Source organism: Phoca vitulina, unplaced genomic scaffold (genome assembly GCF_004348235.1).
Source record: "Phoca vitulina isolate PV1807 unplaced genomic scaffold, GSC_HSeal_1.0 scaffold9, whole genome shotgun sequence".
NCBI lineage: Eukaryota > Metazoa > Chordata > Mammalia > Carnivora > Phocidae > Phoca > Phoca vitulina.
In genome coordinates this window covers 16,602,334-16,616,674 of record NW_022589712.1, presented here as the reverse complement: position 1 = coordinate 16,616,674, position 14,341 = coordinate 16,602,334, and the positions used below count along the sequence as shown (strand labels likewise).

Here is a 14,341-nt window from a genome sequence, read left to right as displayed (position 1 = left end):
CTGGGATTGAGCCCCACATCGGGCTCCCTGCTCTGCGGGAAGCCTGCTTCTCCCTCTCCCACTCCCCCTGCTTGTGTTCCCTCTCTCATTGTGTCTCTGTCAAATAAATAAATAAAATCTTTAAAAAAAAAAAAAGATATATGCATCCCAATGTTTATTGCAGCATTATTTATCATAACCAAGATATGGAAGCAACCTAGGTGTCCAATGACAGACGATTGGATAAGGATGATGTGGTGTATACATATATATATATATATATACACACACATACACACACACACACAAAACGTACTATTACTCAGCCATAAAAAAGAATGAGATCAGGGGAGCCTGGGTGGCTCAGTGGGGTAAGTGTCTGCCTTTGGCTCAGGGCATGATTCCAGGGTCCTGGGATCAAGCCCCATGTTGGGCTCCCTGCTCAGCAGGGAGTCTGCTTCTCCCTCTCCTTTTGTCCCTCTCTCCCACTTGTGCTCTCTCTCTTAAATTAATAAATAAAATCTTAAAAAAAAAAACCAAAAAAACCAAAATGGGATCACAAAATATGACATCATTTTTATATAATACATGAATTTATAAGAAGAGAATGCTGTGTTGCCCAAACTTACCTGACCAAAGAACTTTTTTCCTTCCGATCATTTCATGAGATTCATTTCTATGGAATATATTTTAGAAAATGCTGGGCCAGGGGCACCTGAGTGGCTCAGTTGGTTAAGCGTCTGCCTTTGGCTCAGGTCATGATCCAGGAGTCCCTGGATCAAGCCCCGCATCGAGCCCCATATCGGGCTCCCTGCTCAGTGGGGAGTCCACCTCTCCCTCTCCCTCTGCTCCTCCCCCTGCTCATTCTCTCTCACTTGCTCACTCTCTCAAATAAATAAAATTAAGAAAAGGAAAGGAAAGGAAAGAAGAGGAAAATGCTGGGCCAGTCATTCTAATCCTGTATTCTATAACTCTGTACTTGAATGATGTAATTTCTAACAGTGTTAACATCTGAGTATAGAATGGTCCAGAAACGACTGAGGTCTGGTATATGTGTAATAATGTGTTTTAAGTTAAAATAAATGAAAAATTAGTTTATGCTTATCTCTTTCATCTACATGTTGAAATATGAATAAAATATGATGTCTGGAATTTATTTTAAAATATGACGTCTGGAATTTTATTTACTTATTTGTAATTGGGTTTTGCGGTGAAGTGGAGACACAGATGAGACAAACGTAGCTGATGACTGCTGTAGCTGGGTGATGGGCACATGAAAGTTCGTCATACTATCCCCCTTACTTTTGTATGTGCTTGAAATTTTCCAAAACAGAAAGTTAACAACTAAAAAAGAAAGGAAATGACTATAGTGCTCTGGATCTTGAAATGGTTCTGCTGCAGATTATTCTTACACAAATACAAAACACACAAAGAACACACAGGATTTCTTTAATTTAAAGGAACCATTAATTCCATGCAACAACATCATTTCAACATTAGCTTTTCAGGGGAAATAACAGAGAGATTACATTTATCTTTTTTTTTTTTTTTAAGATTTTATTTATTTATTTTAGAGAGGGAGAGAAAGCACAAGCAGGAGGGACAGGCGGAGAGAGAGAATCTCAAGCCGACTCCATGCTGAGCACAGAGCCCAATGTGGGGCTTGATCTCAGGACCCTGAGATCATGACCTGAGCTAAAACCAAGGGTCAGACGCTCATGTGACTGTGCCACCCAGGCACCCTGAAACATTACGTGTAAATGTTTGTTTCAAAAGGTAATGAATACCATCTGATTTCAATAATGATGGAATGGAGGAAATGTGGCATATCTTTATCTAATTGCTCTTGATAAATCCTTGTGCCAGAGACTATCTTCACATACTGCCCTCTATTTCCTAAATTAGTTCTGGCCAAAGCTCTGTGAACTGATGTAATGTGTCAATTCTAGGTTGAGGCAGTTAAAAGCCAGTGCTTCTCCATCTCTCTCTTCCTGCTTCAATAACAATGCTGGTCACATTTTGAGATGGTAGCTTCACAATATGGAGGGAATATGGGTTCCTAAGCCACTGGATGGCTTACTACTGAACCCCACTGGACTCTGTGTAAGGAAGGTAGGAATCTCTGTTGTGTTATACCACTGATATTTTGCGATATTACCACAAAACAGCCTAATATTATTGTGGAAATAAAGACCATCCAAGGGATGCCTGGGTGGCTCAGTCAGTTAAATGCCTGACTCTAGGTCTCAGCTCAGGTCTTGATCTCAGGGTCATGAATTTGAGCCCTTGCAATGGAGCCTACTTAAAAAAATTTTTTTTTAAATAGATAAATACATACCAGTGAAAATAAGCAGAGTCTATTTATTAAGAGCCTGCCATAGCAAGGGAGTCAGCCAGTCACCATCTCTTTGGCAGAGATTCAAGGCAGGCAGGGGAACGGAAAAGCTTTAAATTGAATAAAAGGGAAGACATCAGATATGCTCTGCCACAAGAAAGCTGGAGGCCAGCTAACTTGAAGCAGGGCAACCTATGTGATTGGCTGGGGGGTGTATTTGTCTTTCCCTGGTTAATCCTGAGTTAGAAGTTGGCAGTTACTGACCAAGACCTGGCTGTTTGGGCCTATTGCTACTGAGGCTGTGGGTCACAGTTCTATTTTCATGTATGATCTGGCCATTGTCTATCTGCCTATTTAGTCTCTCATTCTCCTAATACAGAAATTGGTACCTAGAAGTGACATGCTACTATAACAAATACCCTAATATAGTATAGAGTTAGTAGTGAGGCAAAGGGCTTCAAGGAAAGTGATGCTGGGGACTGGAAAAATGAAGAACCATGTTTTACAGTGGCTAAATATTTGATAAAGCTGTTGTCTGTTATAACTTACAAGGTGACAAAGAGTCTACTGAATTTGTAGTTTTATAAAAAAGAGTGTGAAAAAGAGAATCTTAGAAGTGTATGTTGGCTGCTATTGGCTATTTGGCAAAGTATTATAAGTAAATGATAAGGTCAGGAAAGAAGCAGCTGATTTGCAAACAGTAATAGGAAGGAATAGACAGAATTCAGAAATTTAAAGTCTTGTTGGAATGCAGCTTGCTTCTAGACCCCAAACAGGAAGACATGGAATTAAAAGGCTGAGCTCAGATGCCCACTGGCATCTCTCAGCTGACTGAAGTACCTCAGTGGTAAAACCCACACTGAGGGGATAGCCATCTCTCAAACAACCAACTGAGTAGAGAAATGGGAGCCCTCAATCTTTGGAAGAGGTTACTAACACATGTGAACTTATGGTTAGGGACACATGGAATTGACTAGAACTAAACACATCAAAGGCTTACTAACTTTGAGGAAATTACTTTGTTAAAATTTTATTTATTTTTACAGATTTTATTTATTTGACAGAGAGAGACAGCCAGAGAGGGAACACACACGGGGGGAGAGGGAGAGGCAGGCTTCCCTCAGAGCAGGGAGCCCGATGCAGGGCTCGATCTCAGGACCCTGGGATCATGACCTGAGCCGAAGGCAGACACTTAAGGACTGAGCCACCCAGGCGCCCCAGTTAAAATTAAAAAAAAAAAAACTACTCAAGCTGAGACTAAAAAAGCCTTTGACTATTCACAATTTAAACTCTTGGGGCTCCCAACTTCCATGAAGCATATTCTAGATGAGAAGATTTGCACCTTCCAAAGAGGACTAGTCTCCCAAAGTTCACACATCCCTATGTGGCCAAGGATGATAATCGGAAAAAGAATCCCAAGGAGGTTCTTGGAGGGAACTATGGCCAAGGGTCATAGAGAACAATGAATGAGGGAGTTCTTTCCATATAATTGGATTAAGGCCCAATTAAGGAAAATCCCTACCTCCAAGGCTGGTTGCTTTCAAGACCTATGGTTGTCTATGGAGGTATCAAAATTATTACAGATCAGCGATTGCTGCTATTTCCTATTCTCCTTTTCTAACAGTAGTGCTTACTAAGGCCCTGCCATTCTTGTTATACCACTGTGTACTTAGTGGTGAGTGAATGAGTGAGAAGAGATGGAGAGGAGGACAAAGAGTGAGAGCAAAGATAACTGAACAAGTCTCTGGACCAAGAGGAACCATATTTGTACCTGAAGGGCAGATTACTGGACATACGGGCCACAGGGCCTGTGAATCTAGCTATTGCCGCTTAGGGCCCAATATACTATCAAAAGAATAATGTAATACTATGAACATCTTTCAACAGTAAGTACAGTGTTTTCTTGATTCTAAGATACATGCTTTTCCATATTCTAGTATTTCTGAAATTGAGTATATACAAAAGTCAGTATTTATTTTTAAAGATTTTCTTTTTTCTAAGTAGGCTCCATGGCCAGCATGGAGCTCAAAGCAGAGCTTGAACTCACGACCCTGAGATCAAGACCTGAGCTGAGATCAAGAGTCAGATGCTTAACGGACTGAGCCGCCTGGGAGCCCCTTAAGATTTTTATTTTACTTAAAATATTATTTTTTTTTCAAAGATTTTATTTATTTTATAGAGAGAGAGCGCCCGAGTGAGCGGGGGGAGGGGCAGATGGAGAGAGAATCTGAGGCCGACTCTGCATTTAGTGCAGAGCCCAGCACAGGGCTCAATGACCTCATGAGTATGAGATCATGACCTGAGCCAAAACCAAGAGTTGGTCGCTTAACCAACTGAGCCACCCAGGCTTCCAAGATTTTATTTTTAAGTAATTTCTACACCCAATGTGGGGCTTGAACTTACAACCCCGAGATCAAGAGTTGCACGCTCTACTGACTGAGCCTGCGAGGTGCTCCTTAAAGTCAATATTGAAAGAAATTTTGCCAGCTCCAAAGCAGAGAAGTTCTGGAACAGCCGACAGTGCACGTAGCTAATTTGACCATAAATACGAGGTGAAATTTCCTTGTCATCTCAACTCTGTGTGTGTGTTTTTAAGTAGGCTCCATGCCTAGCATGGAGCCCCATGTGGGGCTTGAACTCAGGACCCTGAGATGGAGACCTGAGCTGAGATCAAGATCTGACGCTTAACCGACTGAGCCACTTATGTGCCCCAACTGTGTTATTTTTATGGCCAGCACCACATATGGTTGAATCTAGACCCTTGATTAATAGTCAAATGTCTTTTTCTCAAAAAGATTCTATGATGTAGCATTTTGTACTCAGGCAATGCAATTAAAGGTATAAAGAATTGCCAAATTTAGGTGAGATCACATAATTTTCAAAGGTAGGAGAGATTCATAAAGTACATGCACTCAGACATGAAACAACTGTCAAAGTCGTCTGAGTTATCATCATCAAATGTTCAATTTCCAGCAGTAATTCACTTAGCTAAGAAAAAAATAGTTTAAGCAAAAAGAAAAGACAAGACCCCAGTATTCTTCAATATGCCTCAAAATTATATACTCAATCATAAAAAAAAATAAAAGTAGCATGTCCCCGTATTATGTGTTAACTACCCCAAAGCCCAAAGAAATTCAGCCTTATTCACATTCAGAATTTTTTCAGAATTTTTTCTGAATGTGAATAAGGCTGACTCAAACTTTATTGCCATTCAAAAAAAAAAGGGGGGGGGTCTACAATTGACTGGATAAATGTATGCTACTGAAGGTTAATAAAAAACTATGTTTAGGGGTGCCTGACTAGCTCAGTCAGTGGAGCACATGACTCTTGATCTTGGGATGTAAGTTTGAGCTCCACAATGAGTACAGAGACTACTTAATTAAAAAAATTTTTTTAAGAAATATTATTGAAAAAATTAACTATAGGGGCACCTGAAAAAATTAACTATAGGTGGCTCAGCCGGTTAAGCGTCTGTCTTCATCTCAGGTCCTGATCCCAGCATCCTGGGATCGAGCCCCATGGCAGGCTCCACGCTCAGTGGGGAATCTGCTTCTCCCTCTCCTTCTGCCCCTTCCCCTGCTTGTGCTCTCTCTCTCTCAAATAAATAAATAAAAATTTTTTTTAAAAAAAGAAAAAACTGACCATAAAAAAACTATGTTTCTATTTCTTTCCCTGAAATACTGTTACTAAATAGATGGTTTTAGACTTACTGTTTAGAATTTCTTGAAACTGAGAAAATATGACAATTCAACCTTATTTTTCTAAATAACTAAATACTGAATACATCATGTATATGTACCATAATTTATCTATCCCCTACTCATGGGCATTTAGGTTGTTCCCAATTTTTGCTATTATGATGTTTCAAACATTGATAACTTCAACTGTATTGGTAATATTCTAGTTCTGAGGATGGGTGGAGAGTTCATGAATTTTTTTTATTATGATCATAGCTTACACGTATATAACATATTCCTTGTAAATATCAAAACTAGTTCATTAAAAAATAAAACAATAAACTGTTGTGCAAACATTGTTGAGCATTTCCCTTTGGACAAATTCCCAGGCACTGGGTGGCTTAGCTGGTTAAGTGTATGACTCTGGATCTCAGCTCAGGTCTCGATCTCAGGGTTTTGAGTTCAAGCCCCATGTTGGGCTCTACGCTGGGCATAGAGCCTACCTAAAAAAATAAATAAATATTTATATATATTTTATTTATATATATTATATATATTTATTTATATATATTTTATAATAAATAAAAATACATAAATTCCCAGAACTGGAATTACTGCGTCAAAGAGAATGCATACAGGCATATCTAGTTTTAGTATATGTGCTGCCGAAGCGAGCACCAGGCATACCTAGTTTTATTTGGCTTCTCTTTATTACATTTCAGATACTGCATTTTTTTTTTTTTAACAAATTGAAGGTCTGTGGCAACCTTGCCTTGAACAAGTCTATCGACACCATTTTTCCAACAGTATTTACTCACTTCGTGTCTCTGTGCCATATTTTGGTAATTCTTTAAGTATTTCAAAACTTTTCATTATTATTTTATTTGTTATGGGGATCTGTGATCAGTGATCTCTGACACTATTACTGTAATTGATTGGGTACACCATGAACTGCACCCATACAAGACAGCAAACTTAATATTGTTGTTCTGACTGCTCCACCCACCAGCCATTCCCCCATCTCCTCAGGCATCCTGATTCCCTGAGACACAACAATATTGAAATTAGACCAATTAATAACCCTATAATGGCCTCTAAGTGTTCAAGTGAAAGGAAGAGTTGCAGCTCTCTTGCTTTAAATAAAAAGCTAAAAACGAATAAGCTTAGTGAGGAAGGCATGTCAAAAGCTGACAGACCAAGAGGAACCATATTTGGACCTGAAGGGGAGATCTCTGAAATTGAGTATATACAAAAGTCAGTATTTATTTATTTACTTTTAAAGATTTTCTTTTTTCTTGTGCCAGTTAGCTAAGTTGTAAATGCAAAGGAAAAGTGTTTTTTGTTTTTTTTTAAGATTTATGTATTTATTTTATTTTATTAAAGATTTTATTTATTTATTTGACAGAGAGAGACACAGTGAGAGAGGGAACACAAGCAGGGAGAGTGGGAGAGGGAGAAGCAGGCTTCCTGCTGAGCAGGGAGCCCGATGTGGGGCTCGATCCCAGGACCCTGGGATCATGACCTGAGCTGAAGGCAGATGCTTAACGACTGAGCCACCCAGGCACCCCAAGATTTATGTATTTATTTTAGAGAGAAAGAATGAGAGTGCGAGCAGGGGTAGGGGCAGAGGGAGAGAATCTTTCAAGTGGACTCTCCACTGACAAGGAGCCTGAGGCGGGGCTGGATCCCACATCCCATGAGATCATGACCTGAGCCAAAACCAAGAGTCAGACACCCAACTGACTGAGCCATCCAGACACCCCAGGAAAAGTTTTGGTTTTTTTTTTAAGATTTTTTATTGATTCATTTGAGACAGAGAGAGAGCATGAGCAGGGAGTCCACGTGAGGCTCGATCCCAGGACCCTGGGACCATGACCTGAGCCGAAGGCAGACGCTTAACCATCTGAGCCACCCAGGCGCCCCCCTCCCCCCGGAAAAGTTCTTAAAGGAAATTAAAAGTGCTACTCCAGGCATGCCTGGCTGGCTCAGTTGGTACAGCATGTGACTTGATCTCAGGGTTGTAAGTTTGAGCCCTACGTTGGGTGTAGAGAGTACTTGAAAATAAAAATCTTTAAAATAAAAAAATAATAAGTCAAATAAAAGTGCTACTCCAGTGAATGCATGAATGATAAGAAAGCGAAATGCCCTTATTGCTGATATGGAGAAAGTTTTGGTGGTTTGTGTTAACAGATCAACCAGCCACAACATTACCTTAAGCCAAAGACTAATCCAGAGCAAGGCCCTCCCTAACTCTCTTCAATTCTGTGAAGACAGAGAGGTAAAGACAGTGCAGAAGAAAAGTTTGAAGCTAGCAGAGGTAGGTTCTTGAGATTTAAAGAAAAAAGCCATTTCCATAACATAAAGTGCAAGGTGAAGCAGCCAAGTACTGACTTAGAAGGTGCATCAAGTTATCTAGAAAATCTATCTAAGATAATTAATAAAAGTGGTTCCACCAAACAACAGATTTCCATTGTAGGTAAAACAGCCTCTATTGGAAGAAAATGCCATCTAGGCCTTTCATAGCCAGAGAGAAGTCAATGCCTGGCTTCAAGGCTTCAAAGAACAAGCTGACTCTCTTGTTAGAGGCTAATGCAGCTGGTGACTTTATCATTCTAAAAATCCTAGGGCCCTTAACAGTTACGCTAAACCTACTCTGCCTGTGCTTTATAAATGTAACAACAATGCCTGGATGACAGAACATCTGTTTACAACATGGTTTCCTGAATATTTTAAGCCCATTGTTGAGACCTACTGCTCAGAAAAAAAGATTCCTTTCAAAATATAACTGGTCATTGACAATGTACCTGGTCACCCAAGAGCTCTGATGGAGATGTACAATGAGATTTATGTTGTTTTCATGCCTGCTAACAAACATCTGTTCTGCAGTCCATGGATCAAGGAGTCATTTCAACTTTCAAGTCTCATTATTTAAGAAATACATTTCATAAGGCTATAGTTGCCATACACAGTGATTCCTCTGAGAGATCTGGGCAAACCTTTTCCAGAAAGGTTTTCCATTTCCAGAAAACGTTCTGGAAATGATTCACCATTCTAGATGCCATTAAGAACATTCATAATTCATGGGAAGAGGTCAAAACAGCAACATTAAGAGGAGTGTGGAAGAAGGTGATTCCAACCCTCATGGGTGATTTTGAGGGGTTCAAGACTTCAGTGGAGGAAGTAACTACAGATGTGGTACAACCTCACGATAAAACTCTAATAGATGAGGGGTTGCTTCCTTATGGATGAGTAAAGAAAGTAGTTTCTCAAGATGGAATCTACTGCTGGTGAAGATGCTGTGAAGATTGTTGAAATGACAACAAAGGATTTAGAATATTACATAAACTTAACTGAGTTTCTTAACTTAGTTGAGAAAGCAGTGGCAAGCTTTGAGTGGATTGGCTCCAATACTGAAAGAAGTTCTACTGTGGTTAAAATGTTATCAAACAGCTTGGTGTGCTACAGAGAAATCGTTGATGAAAGGAAGAGTCGATCGATACAGCAAACTTCACTGTTGTCTTATTTTAAGAAACTGCCACAGCCACCCTAACCTTCAGCAACCACCACCCTGATCAGTCAGCAGCCATCAACATGGAGGCAAGACCTTCCACCAGCAAAAAGATTATGACTTGCTACAAGCTCAGATGATGGTTAGCATTTTTTAGCAGTAACTTATTTTTTAATTAAGGTATATATATTATCTTTTTAGATGTAATGCTATTGCACTATCAAGTAGACTATAGTATGGTGTAAACATGACTTTTATATGCACTGGGAAACCAAAAAATTCATTTGACTTGCTTTATTACAATATTTGTTTTATTGCAGTGGTCTGGAACTAAACCTGCAATATCTCCAAGATATGCCTGTATTTAAAATCCTGACATCTGAATCGCTAAAATCAAAAACACAAGAAACAACAAATGTTGGTGAGGATGTGGAGAAAAAGGAACCCTCTTGCACTGTTGGTGGGAATGCAAACTGGCACAGCCACTGTGGAAAACAGTATGGAAATCCCTCAAAAAGTTAAAAATAGAACTACCCTTAGATCCAGTAATTGCACTACTGGGTATTTACCCCAAAATACAAGAACACTAATTCAAAGGGATCCGTGCACCCCTATGTTTATAGCAGCATTATTTATAATAGCCAAATTGGGAGCAGCTGAAGTATCCATCAATAGATGAATGGATAAAGAAGACGTAGGGCGCACATACACACTGGAATATTATTCAGCCATAAAAAAGAATGAAATCTTGCCACTTGCAAGGACATGGATGGAGAAACAGACCTTTAATTATAGAGAACTGATGGTTACCAGAGGGGAGGTGAGTGGGGGGATCGGTAAAATAGGTGATAGGGATTAAGGAGTGTACTTGTGGTGATGAGCACTGGATGATGTATGGAATTGTTGAATTACTATATTATACACCTGAAATATAACACTGTATATTAACTACACTGGAGTTTAAAATAAAATACAATTTTTGAAAAAGGGAAAAAAAATAAAAGATATGCCAAAAAATAAAATGAAATGAAATAAAATTCTGACACTTATTGTCAGATTGCCTTCCAGAAAGGTGTACTAATTTATAATTCCAACCAACCAACAAGATATGGTCAACACTGGCATTAACAAATCTTAGTAATCTTTGGGGCGCCTGGGTGGCTCAGTCGTTAAGCGTCTGCCTTCAGCTCAGGTCATGATCCCAGGGTCCTGGGATCGAGCCCCACGTCCGGCTCCCTGCTTAGCAGAAAGCCTGCTTCTCCCTCTCCCACTCCTCCTGCTTGTGTTCCCTCTCTCACTGTGTCTCTCTCTGTCAAATAAATAAATAAAATCTTAAAAAAAAAAACAACTCAGTAATCTTTGCTAATTGCAAATGTGAAAATTCAAATTAATAATAAGTAAAGAGAGTTTTTAAAAGAATTCTTCAAAAGCTATTTTGCTTTGAAACACGCTAACTCGTGTTACACTGGTGCCAGATTAATCTTCCAAATAAATAGTTCTGATCATGTCACCCTCAATGACTCCTTTAAATTAGTGGTTAGAGAGCTTTGGAGTCAAACTGCAGGGTACAAATCCCAGTTCTACCACTAACTGGCTGTGTAATCTTGGCAAGCTGTGCCTCAGTTTCTTCATCTTCAAATGTGGGCAATAATGGTCCTATCTAATCGGGTTATTTTGAGCATTATGCTCAAAATACAGTTTAATACAGTTGACCCTCGAACAACACAGGAGGTTAGAGGTGCCAACCCCCTATGCAGTTGAAAATCTGAGTATAACTTTTGACTCCCCCAGAACTTAACCATTAATAGCCTACTGTTGACCAGAAGCCTTACTGATAACATAAACACGGTTAACATATACTTTAAGTATTATACTCTGTATTCTTACAAAACTTTTTTTTCTTAGTTTTTTCTTCAGTATTTCTAGGTTATACAATTCATCTGGTTTTGTTTTCATTTTTTTTCAAAGATTTTATTTATTTGAGAGAGAGAATGAGAAAGAGAGAGAGCACATGAGGGGGGGAGGGTCAGAGGGAGAAGCAGGCTCCCTGTTGACAGGGAGCCCCATGCGGTACTCGATCCCAGGACTCCAGGATCATGACCTGAGCCGAAGGCAGCCGCTTAACCAACTGAGCCACCCAGGCGCCCTCATCTGTTTTTTCAATTTGTTGCAAATCTCCAAAAAATTTTCCAATATATTTAATGAAAAAAGTCTGAGTACAGGTGGACCCGCACACTTCGTATCTGTGTTGTTCAAGGGTCGATGGTGCACGTCAAATGTTTAGAATAAATGCCCATTGGGGCGCCTGGGTGGCTCAGTCAGTTAAGCGTTTGCCTTCGGCTCAGGTCATGATCCCAGGGTCCTGGGATCGAGCCCCAAGTCGGGCTCCCTGCTCAGCGGGAAGCCTGCTTCTCCCTCTCCCAGTCCCCCTGCTTGTGTTCCCTCTCTCGCTGTGTGTCTCTGTCAAGTAAGTAAATAAAATCTTAAAAAAAAAAAAAATAGAATAAATGACCCACTCAATAATGTCAGTTATCTTCTTACCTCTTTTCACTACCTCGCTGGACTCTCCCCAGTGTACCTTATACTCTAACCAAGCCAAACTGCTTGCTCTCAGCTTTTGTACCTCTGCTTTTCTACCTTCATGTCCTTACTCATCCTGTTTCTTCTTGGGAAAGGCCCTGCCATATTTTTTTCTTACAGAAATTATACCCAACTTTTAAGGTGCCATTCACATGCTGTCTTCACAAAGATTTCATTGAACTGCCTGTTTGTTAGCCTTCTCTGAACTGTAAATGCACTTTGCATGGTCAAATAAAACCTATGTTTTTGCCCTACTTTTGTAGTTGTCTCATTTTTCCTACTAGATCACAAATTCATAGAGAATAGAGTATCTTAAATATATATATATCCCACCCCCCCATACACACTCCAGATGAGGAAATGGATCCAGAGAGATAAACTGGCCTAAGTTCACACAGCCAGCTGGAGGTCACACTAGAAATAGAATCCACACATCCTGAACTGGCCCAGTGCTCTTCTCATCAGAACCTGCATCTTGAGTTTCCTAAAGGCAGGGATCGTGACTCACTCATTCTTTTAAGGAACATTTAAATTGGTTAAACTGAACAGACAAAACCTCCATTTCTTTGAAACTTCAGACCTTCGTCAAATATGCAAATGTCAGCAAACCCAAACAGTTTTTGTAGATATCTCGTTCAACCTGGGGAAAAACCAGGTACCATCACATAATAAGATTTCAAAGTGTTACCTCGGGTTGAATTAGGTTTATAAAAAAAGATGGCCTGTCTCAGTGCTTTGACTAAGTCAGTTATGAGAATAGCAACAGTAGTAATATGTACTGTTTCTTTCTCAGCAGCATATAGTCTCAGTTGCTTAGACAGCAATATTCAAGACTATTGCTTACTGATGACATTTTCTTCAACTCGCTTTCTACAAAGCTGATCAAAAGTGAAAACTACCACTATATTTTATTTTATGCTGAAAAATGCCATTTCCACTTGATAAAGATGTTGTTCAATGACTAAATAACTTTGTGGTCTACAAAAAAGCCACTAATCTAAATATAACATCTAGAATGAAAACTAAATACCCAGAGTTGGATCTATTCCAAGGCTATATTTATACAGAATAACAAGGACTATCATTAAAAACAAACAACCTATAGGAGAAAACAGATACCATACCAAAAAAAACCACTTCTAAATTTTTTCATACCAAAAAAAAAAAAAAATTGTAGAAGTACTTTTTTTATTTGCTTTTGGAGAGTGGCAAGGCATATTCAATAGATATTCAAGCACAGAAAGAATGCGCCTTCCCCAGCATGTGCCACGATCCAGTTTCTTGCAGCAACATCTGATCAGCAGAATACAATGCCGCTACTTTTACTGTTAAATCAGTCAAATTCCTCCACTGCCTGAGGGAATCAACTAGCTCATTTTACCTGCCTATGAACATTTTAAGGAAAGAAATAACCTTACTTAAATCACAAATGTAGCTATCTTAGCAGAGAACATTCATTCCAATTATAATGTCCTACCTTTTCTTCCTCATGAAGGAAATCTGATAAAGAATTTTAATCTTCAATAAATAATCCATAAAGGCCTAACAAGCTTCATGATCCTGGGCGAAGTGACACAATATTTGTGTGTGAGACTGTACTTATTTACTTATTTCTCACTAGATTTATGAATAACGTCTACACAACGATATATATATTTTAAGTCATAGTAACATATGGGGCGACAAACATTAAACCTTGTTCTCTTAGAAAATAACTTTCAATTGGAGAAGTGAGAGAAGGGGGTTAAATCAAATCACCGGAGAGTCATTCTTCGAGATCCAAGTTCTTTTTGAAGTCCTAACAAATAATATTCCTTTCCTTTTCTTTCCTTCATTTTATTTAGGTACACATTCCTACTCCATAAAAACCCTTCCATCCCTCCTACCCCTTCCGACTATGAACCGTAAGCTAACATTACAGTGGACTGGAAATAGAAATTCCCACGCTTTCTTCAAGGTAAATCCAGGATCGACTCTCTCTGGGATGCAAAGAACTGCGGCTCTTTCACTGCAATTTTCTTTCAGAACCACCTTTCACTTTCCTTCCTTCCTAAACACTGACCCGTCCGTGTTCGGGATAGGGGTGGAAGTGGGAGACACTCCGCGCAGAGCCTCCAGCAAGTCAGACTCTCCCCAACCTAACCCGCACTTCCAAGGCCGCGGTGCCTGCGGCTCTTCCTTCAGCCCCGGGCGCGGCCAACCCTCGCTTCCCCAGGGCAGGGCTCAGCTCAGGTCCATGCTACCAGCCAAATCAGGCCCGCA

At 39.7% G+C, this 14,341-nt stretch overlaps 1 protein-coding gene across 1 annotated transcript in view; it reads right to left on the bottom strand.

The window, feature by feature from the left end:
• The window catches only part of LATS1 (large tumor suppressor kinase 1), a 51,655-nt gene that overhangs the window by 36,459 nt on the left and 855 nt on the right, over window positions 1-14,341 (bottom strand). The gene's annotated exons all lie outside the window — the stretch shown is intronic.